The following is a 15,095-nucleotide window of genomic DNA, read 5'->3' as shown; positions in this document are numbered from 1 at the left end:
GAATTAAAGTTCAGAAAAAAATAATGACCAACATGGCATATGCAATTTTAAAGCCTTCTCACTAGCCAGTCCCAAGCTTGTTTTCTTTACAGATCTTGTGTTTGTTCATTTAAACCCAGGGTCAGGGCAGGACTTCAGCTGCAGCGTTGCATCACCTTTATCTGCTCCCTGACACTTGGCATCTCGGCCCACACCCAGCACCGTCAGTCTGCTCCATCTACAGATGTTGTGCAATAATCAACTAACCACTTAATTAAGGGCAAAGTATTGAATTAGTCTGTTCTGAAAGCACCTAAAAGCGTGGGAGGTGACAAACTTTCCAGTGAGTTTTGCGAGGGCAGCAACAGCATTAGCTGAATGTACTTTAGCTAACTTTCATCAAACTATAAACTAGATCGCTTTGGGGTGAGCCATACAGAAAAATGCATCTCTATTTTGCATGAGACTTGGCTATATCTTTTTACTTGGCTTCCACCCTAATTTGGAACAAAACCACAAACATTTGGATTTTTTCCATTAAGGAGAACAAGGCCCAGTCTCCGAGGCAGTGGGAAGCATAAATTCAAGAACTGGAATACAAAGCTTGGGTGCTGCAGACCTCAAAGCCATGGAAGAGCGAGGAATCCTGGACTGGCATCCTTACAGCTTGCTGACTTCCAGCTTACATCTCTGTGAAGGAAGAAGCCCTGCTATGGAAGCCTCAGATGAACTGGGAGCTCTTGAGTTGGAAAGCCATGCGCTGTAAGTTCCCAGCTCACCACCCACAGATCATGACCAGAAACTACGAGCCCAAAAACTGCAAGCCCAGTAACACCAAATTTCCACCCTCAGGTCTTTCTACTAGAGGAAGAAGCAAGTAACTTGGAGTTGATGTTCCCAAGGCTCTTGGCTTCTCCTTGGCTTATCAAGTGCATTGCTAAGCCAGCAAGAGCCAACAAGGCCAGAGCCTCCCAGAACCTCCCCAAGCAGCTGTGATAAAGTAGGCTAACCGGTAGGAAAAAGCAGGTTCTGTTGCATCTTCGCCAGCATCTGACCCATCAATTTCCTTGAATGGAAAACTGTTCCACTAGGGAATTTCATCAGCTCCAATCACTAGTGTCATGATAATGGGAGGTAATAACAGCATCCACAACCACAATGATAACAATTATCTTTACATCATGTCTCAGCCGTAAAACTCAATATTCTTCACATATGGTGAAACGGAGGCACCAAGAAATGAAGCTGCTTAACCAGTGTTGCTCAGACATTCACTGGTCCAACTGGATCTAGAAGTCAGCTTTCCTGACTTCTGCTCTTTCAGCACGGGATATGTTTCTAAAGCATTATTTCACACAGGCAGACAGGGTTGCAGAAGACCACAGACTCGTCTTTCTCAGTGTTTGAATACTCTGTATCAATGCTCAGATATGGCTTCAAATGCTTTAAATGTTCTGAACTTTTTGTTTAAATGAAAGAGTACTCTTCAAGGTGAAGGAATAGTGAGACCCTTGTGCTTTCTTTGTATGTAAAAAAAATTGTAGTTGTTCGAAAAAAATAGCCCTCCTCATTGATTCAAATGGAATAATTGAAACACCATTAATAGCTGTTAGTTCAATGATTAGAAGGTGCTATTTAGCGCGGCCAAAGGAGTGAAGGGGAAACAATCAGAATTGCTCAGGATGGGTTCCCTCTCTCCCAGCACAGCCCTTCCAAAACCTCTTTCTTAACTTGACAGCTGACCAGCTGACTTTAAACTGCTAACGCCGACAAAAAGGGGATGCTGCATCTTTTATAAAGAGCCTTTTGTTTGCCGCTCTGACACCTGCGAAAAGCAAAATTGTTATTTTCTTGCTGCTTGTTGCTAGTTTGATGCCCGCTCTGGGGCCCTACATCAGAGACACTGTTCAAAACAGGTTGCAGGGGTCCGTTTCGGCGCTGTCTGCCTATGGTGCTGCCTGAAGGAAAACCATGGAAACGGAATTTGACAGGCTCGCGGGGACCTGCTGCTGCCAGAGCCGCTCGCTTTGAGCGCCTGATGAAGACATCACAGAGCAAACAGAACATTAAAACACTGTTGGCTGCTTTGCATCACTTAGAATGCAAATCTCTTTGTTCTGCTCGGCCTTTTATTTTTGTAGCGGAGGAATCTGAGCCGTAATCGAACACGGATTTGCCGACCTTTTTTTTTTTTTTCTTCTCCCCCACCCCCAAAAAGGAAAAAAACTCGGCTGTTGCGGGGAGGGGGAAGCTTCTGTGGGGCTGTAAATTGAAATGGCCACAGCTTTCCCGTAATTTTGAAGCATGAATTAAATGTCCATATTGCAAAGCAGGCGAGTCTGGGTTGCTTTGTTACACCCTGTGCATTATTTGCCTTGGATTCATTTACATGGTGGCTCGTGGAGGTGGATTTTATGTCATTTTTATGCCATAGATTAAAAGGCAAAAGTAATCCCTTATTTGAGCAGCATGTCCCTTCCAACCCTTCAGGTTGTACAGATAAAAATAGAAGGGAAAAACCTGGACCCCCCGTAATTCCAGTTCCATAACTTTCCATGCCAAATTTGAGCTGCGTGGTTATTAATTCCACTCCCCCGCCCCGTAAGTAGCCTGTATTTTAATTGCAGTTGTCACCATTTTTCTGATTGCCTTGATCACTGTCAAAACTTTGAAATGACTCGCACCTTTGTGTTCAGATGTGAGATTTCAGTAGCTCCTGACAAGCTGTGCTAAATGTGAAGCAGTCAGGAAGGCTTTTGTGCTGAACGGAGAAACCACCCTGAATGTCTGCACAAGGAAAGAGCTGGTGGGGGCAGCAAGCAAACTGACCCTCCTCGAAGAAATGGTAATTTATCATTTAGTTCTTCCAATGTAACTCACAAATTACTCATACCGAGACAGTGCTATCATCACTAAACTGGCAGCAATATCCAGCTGAGGGCTATGGCTGCAATCAGGAAATTATTTAAGCACATGTTTAAATCCACCTATTGCAAGATTCAGTAACAATTAAACACACATTTAAGTTAAGACCAATACAGATATAGGCCTTATCTAAGTAGCTTCCCAGTAATCTCTGGGAATCTTGTGCTCAAGGGCTACAAAAGAAAGTACGTGACTGGTCCCTGCCTGGCCCGGGAGACTCAGCACCAGGTGCACCATCCCCACGCACGTACCTTTGGGTTTCATGAAATGAAGCATTAAGCGCTACTGGTTCCTGCCCAGACTTTTTGCTACTAAAGATAGAGGCCACCATGGATCAGGGCTGCAACACAAAGACTCAGTTTATCCACCCTCAGCTGAGTGACATCAGTTCTCACTTCTGGAAATGCAGGATGGACCCAGGGCTAATGACCTGGCCAAGTCATGTCCAGTTTCCCATCCTTTCCGCACCACTGCGACAGTGGACGTTGCTCTGTGCTAAGTGCATGTTCATCAAAATTTGGCATCTTGATACAAAGCCAAAGAGAAGGGCCCTCCTAGAAAAGGCCTGGTAGTAAGCAGTACTTTCTGCTTCCAGTGTTGGGCCAAGCTGTTTTGAGTCTCTTTTCCAGCTACAGCCTGGGAATTACAACATAATTTAGCTGTGTCTGCAGAAACTATTATTTGTGGGTGAAATCACTGTGTAGTTATTTGAAAATATGGCTATAAATCCCCATGTAAGTGTTGAGGCTTTGTCACATAGTATTTTGGCATCTGCCAAAAAGATCCAGGTGCTCTCATTTCTCTCAGCTACCTAAGCTCCTTTGGGTTATTCAAGTCTTTCACCTTTTATATTCTTTTCCATCCTTTTTTGCTGACTCCTGGAAAGACCTTCCATTTTCTTGTGGACTCACAGGCTTTGCTTACCTGACTCAAATACCTCTACAAGACATTGCAGAAGTGACATAAAAAAATCACCATTTTGAGGCCAGATTTTTTTCCTGTCCTCTGAGGTTGAATTGCATTGTTTAATTTTGACTGTGAAGCAAGGTTGGTGGCTTCCTGATGAACACAAAGTCTGGTCAGAAAAGAAGAATGAAACTCAGAGAAGCCACCCCAAAACATCTAAAGCAGAAGACCATCGAATTTTCTTGTCAAAAAGAGAGCAAATTAAGGATGTGGGAAATCATGTAGACAGTTATTTTTTTCCCTCTTCCTTTCTTTTGCAGTGGGACAAATTCCACCTTTGTTTCAGTTCATCTGTAAAACATGAGGAACTGGCTGAGCAAAGCATTGGTTCAGAATGAGGGCAGCTGGCTAGGGAAAGGTAAAAGGGACTTGCAACTGCTGCAGTTCTCTCCAAGAAATTATTTCAACTCAAAAAGCCTCAAACCGACTTCCAAAGGAAAAGGAAAGGCACTCAACCATCACCTAGCATCCCCTGACACAGCAAAACCCACAGTGTAATTAATGCATTCATCAGTTTAAATATAGGCCGTTATGTCCTGTTGTCTCAGACTTTTTGGATGCACATGGTCTGGTGTGTGCTGCACCAGAGAGAGCAAAAAAAGGAGGTAGCTCTAAGAACCTGGAAGCAAGAGTTAATGGTCAGGAAGCAGGTGCAAGTGGAAGAGAGGGTCATGGAGGAGCAGCCTGGCTAGAAAAAGGTTGGCTCCCACTTCTTTAGTTCACCCATAAGACATATGGGGTATTTTTCAGGTGAACTCTAGCCTCCGTACTTGTTTATATAAGCTGGAGACCACCGTGTCTTACTTTGATTCAGGGAACATGCTACCTGAAGAGAAAAATCTGTGATTTAATTGAAAAGATACCTTCTGTACGTTTCTTCATTCTCTAAGACTTTGGAAATTAATCTTCAATGAAAACTGAAAAAAAAAATTCACCAACAGAGTGAGATGCTTCCCATGGAGCGCTCGGCTCCTCTCCAGCTACACCTCTTTACAGCTGGAAGTCCAGCTCTGTTTTTCCATCTCCATGACATGGGGATGTGGGATGGTGAAAAGTATTTTCCAGGAAACCATTCCCACCAGTAGTGACATTGCTCATCAAGTGGAGCCTGAATCCCATCAGCAGAAAAGACCCCTCCCATCCAGAGAGCAGCACTGATCAGAGAGTTTGGGACTCCCAGTACGTTACAGTATGCAAGTCCACAGCTATTAGACAGAAAGGGATATTCAGAAATAGCCCAATTAGTTGCATTTTCTTTTCTAACCTCAGTCAAAAACCAGTCAGACTGTGCTTTAGATTTTGACATCCTATTAAATGCAGAACACAGGCCAATAGCTTTCATTTTCCCTTGTGATGCTACAGACTCTTGTTTTTATAGTTTGACAGAGAGACATAATTAGGCCCCAAAAAGGACAAGTCTAGACTATTAGTTCCCCACAGAGGCTCCTTGGAAAAGCAGAACCCACAGTTTATTCTCCACTTCCCCACTGAAGCAAATTTACAGATACCTGCCTCATTCTGGGTCTTCAGCTTCATCTCATATTCCTGCCCCCTTCATTGCTGCCCAGAAGAGTTAGACTTAAAAAAAATAATAGTTGTAACTTTTCATCTCCATCACATGTAAAATGACCCAAGCAGGTAAATTGCCTGCAGCTTCGCTTTTCTGTTCTCTTCTCGACAGCCAGAAAGAAGAAGCAGTCTCTGGCTACTGTATCCCTCTCAAATGCAATTCTTTAGTCTTTGCCAAAGGGAATATACCAGCTTCCCCTTACTCTTAGTTTCCAAATACTTGGATGGTTTCTGTGACTTTCCTATTAAGCTGCAACTGTGGACACACCTGATTCAAATGAGCTCTTAGACTCAATATAACCATGAAGCACTGGTCTTTTTGCTTGTTTGTTTGTTTTTGCAATAGCATCATATTTTAGATGCATCTTCAGTTTATAATCCCCGGTAATCCTCAGATCCTGCTGCGCCTAGCCAGCAGTCCCTAATTCTATGTAAACCATTCTACAGCTGTCTTTATTATATCACATGTTACTGTTTTGAAGTCATTTCCCCAATCGATCAGCATTGTATTGAATTTTAATCCTATCTTCCAAAGTGTTACTCAACACATTGCCTGGGAATTCGCCTCACAAGGAGCATCAGCGCCTGTTCCCTTCTGCCACCTGCTTCTCTTTGCTCACCTCGGTGCACGGCTTGGTCCTGTGCCAAGGATGTGCAATGCCTAATACACTGCTGCCTCCCCCTTTTCATTGGAGCTTTGTCCTTTTCTGTAGGGGATGGCAGACCTATTCCAGGCTATGTCACCCCACGGAAAACTTTGGGTGCTTGATACCACACTACGGAGCAGAAATTCTGGGCAGCGCTTATTTGCCCCTCAGCAAGTGCAAGCAAATGTTTTCATTTCAAATAAGCAAGGTTTATTCCTCCCTTCCGAATCCTGGTCACAGGTTAGCATATCCCTATCAGTCTGGAACAGAAACCGTAGGGCTCCTGGCTCAAGGGTGGGCAGCCGGTAAGTGGAGCCATCCCTGACACCGGTCCCTTTTCCCGGCCGAAAGGGCAGGCAGCCACACAGGTCCGCGTAGATGCAGACCGCAGCACGCTGCTCTGCAACTACTCAATTAGACCAGCCGCTTGTGCTTGGCCTCTCAAGCACTAGGTGAAAGCAAAATGCTTACATGACTCCACTGCCTACAAGGCCTTGAAATCTTTAGGGGGCCTGGCTTTGCTGCCTGCTTTTCCATTGACAGACTGATAGAGACATCACAAATCTCTCCAAAGGCCAGTCACTAGGCTTCTTTCAACATCAAAGGGTGTCAGTGTTCACTCTGCCTAGGAGCCTGGGGCAATATAAATCACACATGAATAGGTGAACTGAATGTTTGAGGTTAAATTCCCTCTCTGTATATACAAATATTTCTCCTTGGGTAACTGATATTTTTGTGTTGTTTCTCATCATCAAATAATTTCTACAAATCATAATATTCTAATAAAAACAAAGCTATAATGGCAAAAAAGTGCCTGGTTTGGGGGAGGGAAGTAGGGTGTTGTGGGAAGGGAATTAACTTATTTTAAATATATGTTATCATTTTCTTGGGGAAAAAAAATTAACAAAACCATAGCACTGATTTTTTTTTTGTTGGGCTTTTTAAATGTCTGTCTTTAGATTAATGATCTCTTAGATTGAATTGAGTCTCCAGTCACAGGGATGTGAATTACCTTCCATGGGAATAGCTCAGGTGTATTTCTTCAAACATGTACTTGAATCAAAGCCAGTTTCATGTATTGCCCATGTAGCACCTGTTCCCAGCACTGTTCCTCCCTCCACGTAGCTCTCACATCTTTGTGTGCAGCCTGTCACCATGCAGCGTGGCACGGCGCTAAATCGTGGCAGGGGCCGAGAGAGGGTTTTGCACGGATGCCTCTTCCCTCAGAGGATGCAGACAGCAGTGGCGCGGGATGGGGAAGCAGATTTAGGAGCCTGCGTTCCCCCTTGGACCTGCACCTCAGATGCAGCAGTGTCATCTGGGCTATTAAAGACTCTTGGATGAATGGCAACATCTTTTCCCTCTTTTATATCAACTGCTGACACGAGGCCTCTCTACCCACTCGGGGCATTAGCCAGAGAAGGCAAAATGCCTCATCAGTGATGACTGTTTGAAGAGTTTGATTCACCCTGACTGGCGCAGTTGTGGCATCTCTGCATGGGGCATTTACCACCTAAAAACAGGAGACAGGACAGCTGGGCCTGTCAGTAAATTACACTGCACAAAGATAGCTCTAATTCCTGCCTGGCCTTCTGCAGGGCTGGCCCTGGCAGGAGCTCCCGTGTCAGTGCTAGATCAGCACATTTGCTAGACACCCGGGCCTCTGCCAACTGGCCCCGCCGGCTCCCAGCAGTTGCAAGCACCTGATGCTGCTGCTAAGAGAATTTGGTCCAGCGTCTTGCAGGGTATTCAACAGATCATCATGCGGGAACGAATGCCAAGTCCCCAGGGGCTATGCTATTCCAGGGAAAGAAATGGCTATTAAGTGCGGGCTGCTGGCTACTCGAGAGACTTGGCCTCGGCTCCAGGTCTCCCTGCGTGCGACGGCCTCTCCGAGCAGCTGGTGACATGTCCGCGGGTCTGCAGTGCAGTTGGAGGCGCGTTCGGGCTGCAGCCCCCGCCTCGCTCAGCCCGGGCATCCTCCTGCACGGCACACAGCTCGCCCTGCCCCTCTGCCTCCCGCTGTGACTCTTACTCCTTACACCAGCGAGGGAATTTTCCCTTGGGCAGCCACCCAGCCAGCCTCCAGGACTTTGCCCCGAACAGGAGCATGAGCTAGGAAACTACCTGGCCTTAAACTGTGTGGGTTTAATAAGATTTTTTTGATGACCTCTGCAGTAAATTGCCTGTACTCAGTGTTGTGTTTGAGTAGTAACACCCAGGAGAAACTGTAGCAAGGCAGTAATTGCAGAGTATGTGTCTAAGATCTCTGTGCCATCAGGGGGGGATTTTCATTTCATACATTAGTCTCAATTTGTTGTCATCGTTCCATATAATCAGTACATCTCTTCTAATGTGAAGAAGCAAAAGGGTGGGGGCGAGGGGGGACACGGGACACAAAAAAGTGCTCAGCATTGGGGAACTGTGTGGCACTGTTGTTTGGAGACAAAATTGTGTGAATCGTATGTAGCCACATGGATTTCTCTGTTACTTCTCTAGCCAGTCGGGGCTGCATTGCTACTCAAGTCACATACCCCTTAACACGAAGTCAAGGGTTAAGACAGGAAAAATGTGCTTGCTCGCCCATTTCTCAAACATTTTAGTGAGCCCTGGGTGGATTACACCAGATTTTACATTACTGCCACTGCCCAAGCTGCAACAACAGCAGATTCCCCAACACCCTAACACAAAAGATAATTTTTTTTTTCTGGAGAGCTGCTCCTTAGAAATATGGCCTCCTAAAACAGGTGTGAGGGAGTGTCTTTTTGCTGTGCTCAGTGATGCCATCTAAAGCACATGCATCTACAGCATTACAGGCAAACGGAGGTATCTCACTAAGAGTCATTTTTGTTTCATGCTGCACTGGCCACCTTTTTTCTTAGGCTCAAATGTCCTCCTGCTCTTTGAGACTGGTTTTGTACCCTGATTACCGTTAAACGTACCAAGTGGTGTACCTACCTTTACAAGCATGAGCTTCTGCTGTATCCTGAGTTGGTTTTGGTTACCAGCTTCACCCGTTACTCCTCTTCATTACAGCCTTCACAGCATGATTTCAGCCATGAGTGAGAATTTAAGACTGTACCATGGGATCTTCTTCTTGAGGCGTTATCAGGATACCCTGGTAAGAGAGAGAGCCACGTCAGGGAGAGGCATGCAGGCTGGAAGGGGCAATTGCTTGTATTGCTAAGACAGACTGTGCTTTGGTTAGCAGGTGACATGCTGGTGTCATTATATAGGAAGCAGCTTGAAAAGTCAGAAATGGCAGCTAGAAAAATGCCCATATCACCTTATTTGGTGTGGAAGATGCTCACCCCCCCTCATTCCTTTGAAGCCAGCAGCCAGAGCTAGAGAAGAGCTAAGCTCTGGCACCCATAGTCTTAATCCTTTTTGGCACAACAGTTTTAGAGATGACATTTCAAGCTGTAATTTCTACTGGGAGAATTGTGCTTCACTAACAGCCAGAGTATTTACACTTCTTCCAGCCTCTGCTAACTAGATTTTTGTAATAAGCCTATCACTGTGGGATCCTCAGTCCAGTTCCTAGCTCTTCACACAGCAAAAGAGAACAGCTTTCACTGATATTTTAAAAAGCCTTAAGATGAATATCGCGGGATTTTTCACTCATTTGAGTCTACTTTTGTGAAATCATAATGTGAAAATCTTCACATTTTGAATAGTGTTTGTTTGGGGTTTTTTTGATACACCGTCTGCATGTCTGTAGTTAGGGAATTATTGCATTTTAGTACGTGGTACCTAGACCATTGACTGTCTGGGCCCATCTCATGTCTAGCTGAAAATCTGCATAATGAGAAGAAAGCCATTTTCCTTGCAATCCATTCTCCTGTTCAAAGCTTCTCATGTGCCAGGTTGTTGTTTTTTAATCACACAAAATGGTATATATTAATGAGCTCTGAAGTTACATAAAGATAGATCTAAAGCATAAAAACACTAATATGCCCTGTAGCATTCAGTGCTTTGAACACAGAATGGCATCTGTGTGAGAGTGTGATTGCATGCAGCTATGGAAACCAGTGCCAGAAAATAAGGAAATGCTGAACAAGTGGTGCAAGATTAGAAAAAAAAACTGGGAACAAAGATATTCAATTTGCATAAAAAGACCTAGTTTGCTAGCAGCCTCAATTGTGCAACTTTCTGGTTCTAATGATTATTTTCTAGTTCTGCTGGCAGAGTGTAGGTTGTCTGCTTCCTGAGAGCAAACGCTCTTCTCCTCCTGCCCCCAGCAGAAATGAAGGGCAAGCAGGTTCCCAGATCAGATGTGGCTATTCCAAATGGAATAAGTTTTGCAAACGGGGAAAGTGCAAGGCCTTTCCTCTTCTTTGCGTTCATCCTGAGCAATTTTCTTCTCATTTCCAGATGGTGCCAATTAAGAGTAAGAACCCCTGCCCTAACAGTTGTTAACAAAACAAGCACAATCTGAGACTTTAATGAGTAAAACTAGAGTCACATAATATGCCCAAGAGAAGCCAAAATGAAAAGAACGAACGCAGTTGGCAAACCGTTAGTTTGCTGGGTCTTAAAATTACAAAATGCTAGTGCTGGAGATTTTATTTTTAATACTGAGAGGTGCCTACTGCTGCTGAGTTCAGTAGGATCATTTTGGGGTTTGCAGATAAGCCCTTGCCTAAATCATTCCGAATCAGTGACGGAGGCATGACTTAAACAGGAAAACTGGACCACGTGTAATTCCTATTAGAAAGTATTTTGATAATACATTAAGTTCATTTTATCAGTCAGTAATTGGTAATTAGGATAGCATCCACACTTTCCAAAAAAAATCAGAGTGCCCTGGTTAGAAGAGATCACCATCTAGAAAAACGTGATGTAAAAAAATCCCAACAGCTAGAAATACACATGGATGTTTTACATCACAGGGGAGTAATTAACTATTTTCACAAATTACCTAAGGATGTAACAGATGCTCTGTCACTTGAAAACCTCCCATCTAGGGCGAGCATCTATCTAAAGAGTATTCTCTTGCTCAGCCGTGTGCAACTTCTTTCAATTTGCAGATTCCTGAAAATATTGCTATGGCGGTTTCAGTCCTTGTGCAGCAAACCTTAAGCTTGTCTTGTCTGCTCTAGTTACCTTTCCCTGACTACGAACAAGTAGGGCATGAACCCTGGGGTCTGCGGACCACAGTCTGAAAGCCATCGTTTTTCTCAACATAAAGTTCTGAAGCTGACGGAAGAATTACTAGAAAAATCCCCAGCCTCTGTTGTGGAAGAGGTCCTTCTGACCACAGATTGATACATATGGTGTATATATCTAAAAAGACATGTAAGCAGTGCAGTCCAGAGGGGACGAACAAAGCAAATATTGGAGAATTTTCTCCTTTCGTAATTTATTTTTGTGTTGGGAAAAATACTGTGATATTTTTATTCTTGAAAATGCCTAATTTTTTTGTATGACCATATTAAAAGCCTGAGCACACACCAGCTGGTAGTTACAAACATCAAAACCCATACCATGCCCATGATAGCAAAAGTTGATTAAAAAAAGAAGCAAGAAATACAAATATTTCAGCATATTCTTTTATGCCAATTTACAATATTTCCTTCCATGAAACAGCAGCATGGACCAGAGCAGGTTTAACATATTTACATCACACGAGATGCTCCAGTCTTTGTATAAAACCTTATATTCTGCTGGCCAAGAGGTGGCAGTAAAGAAACACACTGTGCTGTAACTAATTAAGAGAGGGGTGGAGGGTTTTTTTTTCCCCCCCTCTTCAGATCTGATCTGCACAAATGTTGCTGCACTGAGTACATGACAATAAACAAAACCAGTTCAAGTTTCTCGGCACACTCTGTGCTGTTTGGGCATATGCTGCACCACGCTTCGGCTTCATTGAAGAACTGAAGGTTCCACTTGCAAGAACCTCTGAGGTTCCTTCTTCATAGCTCAGAAGTGCTCTTTTATCTCTATTTCCCTTGTTCTGCTAATTGAGAATCATGTGAAAACCTAGGTTCAGTAGCTCCCCGAGGAACGGGACAGCCAGGTACTTCTGGCCTGAGCAAATGAGAAACAGTTTGGACGGTCATTGATAGCATGAGCTGCTAGATTCCCTCGTTTGTTTTAATTCTGCATCAAAATTTAAGATGACCCTAACCTGCTCCAAGCCAATTTGTAACTCAGCATGCATTAAAACCCTACCCCTCCTGGCTTAGCAGGAGAGGCAAAGCGGATGCGCACGGTTAGACGGCGAGGGGTGCAAACGCTTTGCGGGCAGCTCTGTGCTCTGCCAGCTTCTCACAGTCTCTCTGGGGGTGCAACTTTGGGGCCCGTTGGATCACGAGGGAGCACCAGTGGAGAAGGGTGCTTGCCCTCCATGGTATCATGCCCTCTCAAAGCTGTAGAAACTACGTGGCATACCAGAATGGGTTGGGATTAGTTAAAACAGAGGAGATAAGGCAGTGACATGGAGTCAGACCAATGCCCCATGGGTTCAGATGAGCACAGGGGAAAGAGCAGCTATAAAAGAGGAGTATTTTGTGGCACACTCTCCCAGACGCTTCCTGAGCCAAAGGGTGTGAGCAGACCATCAAGTGTAACACCCACCACTCTCCATCCGGAGTGTCCCTCCGATGCCTCCTATTCTCCCCACGCCAAAACTACCAAGCTCAACGTGGCCTGGGAGGTGAAGCAGACGTGCTCCCAGCCTGTCCTGTAGAAGATAATCCCCCACCATCTCATGAAAAGATCCAGGGTAAAAACCTTAAGCCAAAAATTCCCTTTTAGAGATATGTAGCTCCTCATAAAGTCCACAGCACCAAGGAGTTTTCTGACAAATTCATGAAGTCATGTCAGCTTGGATAGGGAGGGAGGTGACTCTCAAGCTTTCCAGGTGACAGAGTCAACATCTGCTTCCCAAACTCCAAAAAGATGGAACTGGGTAATTCTCACCATCCCCTATAGCTTGTGCAGCCCTCCAGGTTCTTCAGCACTATTTTATCTGCTTTGCCATTTTTTTATTTAGGTAAGTCAATGAATGCAAGATGCATTCAGCAATCATGAAAGGAGCAAAAAGACAGGAGGAACTGCTGTCTTACTTGCTGAGAGCCTTAACACAGTGTGCTTGTGTGTGTGTGTGTGTGAGTGTGTGTGTGTGTGTAACTGGACAGAGAGAAAGAGAGTCCTTTAGGTGACCAGTTGTCACCAAAGGTCTGCATTACTGCTGAGATGTCAGGCAAGTCATCATAGCACAGAGGTGCTAAAACTGCCATGACTTTCTCCACAGACATTGCTAACCAACAGCAGTTCAGAGCCTGCGGTTGTGGATAGCTGAATATGGGGGATGGGTTTGCTTACAGAAACTCTAGTAGGGTTAAATGGCAAAGATCGTCTGTTTTCGGGAAACCCCGGTGTTTTGTCCAGACATAAGGACTCAGTTTAGAAAGCAAATTAATACAGGACCCAAGGATTTCTGAGTCAGCAAGCTGAGCTGTGCTTCATGCTGCAATCAAAAAAATTAGAGGCAGCAAAAGGTTACATCATCCAGGTCTTAATCCAGAGATACACGTACTAAAAAATGTGGCACATGGTTAAATGCTTTGCTAGGTCAGAGACCTAATTTGCTCCCTGTCAGGAGGGCTGTTCTCCATCATGGACATTGTTGGGGCTAATTAGAGTCTGCTCCTGGCCATCGCAGGAGCAAAACCCCAGGCATGAATCCTCTGGCACTTCCAAGTGCTGTCAGCACTTTGCAGATAACAACAAATAATAATAACCTTTGTGTTTCAGGTCTGTGCTCGGGGTGTTTTCAGGGGTGATCAGATGTGGCAGGGAGATTTCCAAGCCAATCAGGACATCCCCAGCCCCATGTGAAAGATGCCCCAGATATAATTCTGACCGTGGAGATATTTTCGTGCCCTTCCCTGCCTCTCCTCCGCCTCCCATTCACAAGCATTCCTGTGCATCGCCCGTCCCTGATTCTTGCACTTTAGATGCTAAACTGTGCTAATATTGCATGACTAATTTGCATGCACAATTAACTTGTGTGCACACATGCCCAGTGGATTATGGTCATTAACATGCTCTCCTATTCCCATATTCACCTACTCGCTGTAGCTAGCTCGCAAACTTGGAAGGGAAGGGACCACCTTTCCGTTACATGTGTGCAGCGCCTCATTCCACTTCCCTGATTAGCATGCAGAAGCACCACTGCAATACAAATAACATTAATAATGCCATAATGCTCGCTGCACATGCAAATTTGACACATCACTGGGCACATACTTTGCGCATGCGATTCCACAGTTGGTTTCAAGATGAGAATCTCCTTCAGCATGGGCTTCACTGGCCAGGCTTTCTTAGATCTAGGTCAATTCTTGAACCCGGCTGAAACATGTTATATTCCATCACACGATAAAGAAGCATCATTTGCCAAAGTTACTACAGCCATGAACTAAAAGTCAATAAAACCTGGTTATTAAAGTTTGTTTGTTTGTCTGACTCCCTTTTAGTCTCTTTAAACTGTTTGCTATCTGATGCTAATACGTAACGTTGGAATATAGGCCAGCAGGCATGGCTGCGAACACTAGATGGCACTTTGAAGCAAGAAAGGTTAAGAGCTTATATAACTAAATAAAAACCTCATTTACTGCCCTCATTCACAGGGCAAGACTTTTCTTGCTCACTGCGTCCTTACCACTTCGTTGGTCCTAATTCAATGTTTAGTCCAACGAGAAAAACCTGATCAGTTCCCAGACAAATTCTCACCTTCACCAAATGATAAATCTATGGTGATGTGATTATTTCATGATGAGCTCTAGCTCGTGTTAATATCAGTCAGACTACTTTGTGTTTTGCCTCAAGTTGGAGCATATGCAGGGAACATCAGTACGATAATTGCTAGGCCAGATACTCCAAAAGCAGTAAAACTTTACTCCCTATTAAAAGAAAAAAAACGGACCCATCAATGACCTTGTTTCCATTTACCAAACTGCAGCGTCAGAAAATGAGGATGCCACTTCAGGTTTATAGAGTCCT

General features: G+C 44.4%; 1 long non-coding RNA gene across 2 annotated transcripts in view; it reads left to right on the top strand.

Annotated features, from left to right (window-relative positions):
* Nucleotides 1-2,308, top strand: part of LOC112996313 (uncharacterized) — a 45,367-nt gene extending 43,059 nt beyond the window's left edge. Inside the window, exon 6 of one of the 2 annotated variants that reach the window (XR_010390927.1) lies at nucleotides 522-2,308. This is a non-coding gene — a long non-coding RNA (uncharacterized LOC112996313). Of the gene's footprint in view, nucleotides 1-119 lie in introns of both variants that reach the window. The other variant, XR_003262401.2, reaches the window with a different exon arrangement.
* The last annotated feature ends 12,787 nt before the right edge of the window (nucleotides 2,309-15,095 follow it).

Source organism: Dromaius novaehollandiae, chromosome 10 (genome assembly GCF_036370855.1).
Source record: "Dromaius novaehollandiae isolate bDroNov1 chromosome 10, bDroNov1.hap1, whole genome shotgun sequence".
NCBI classification, from domain to species: Eukaryota; Metazoa; Chordata; class Aves; order Casuariiformes; family Dromaiidae; genus Dromaius; species Dromaius novaehollandiae.
This window is presented reverse-complemented; position numbering and strand designations above follow the sequence as displayed.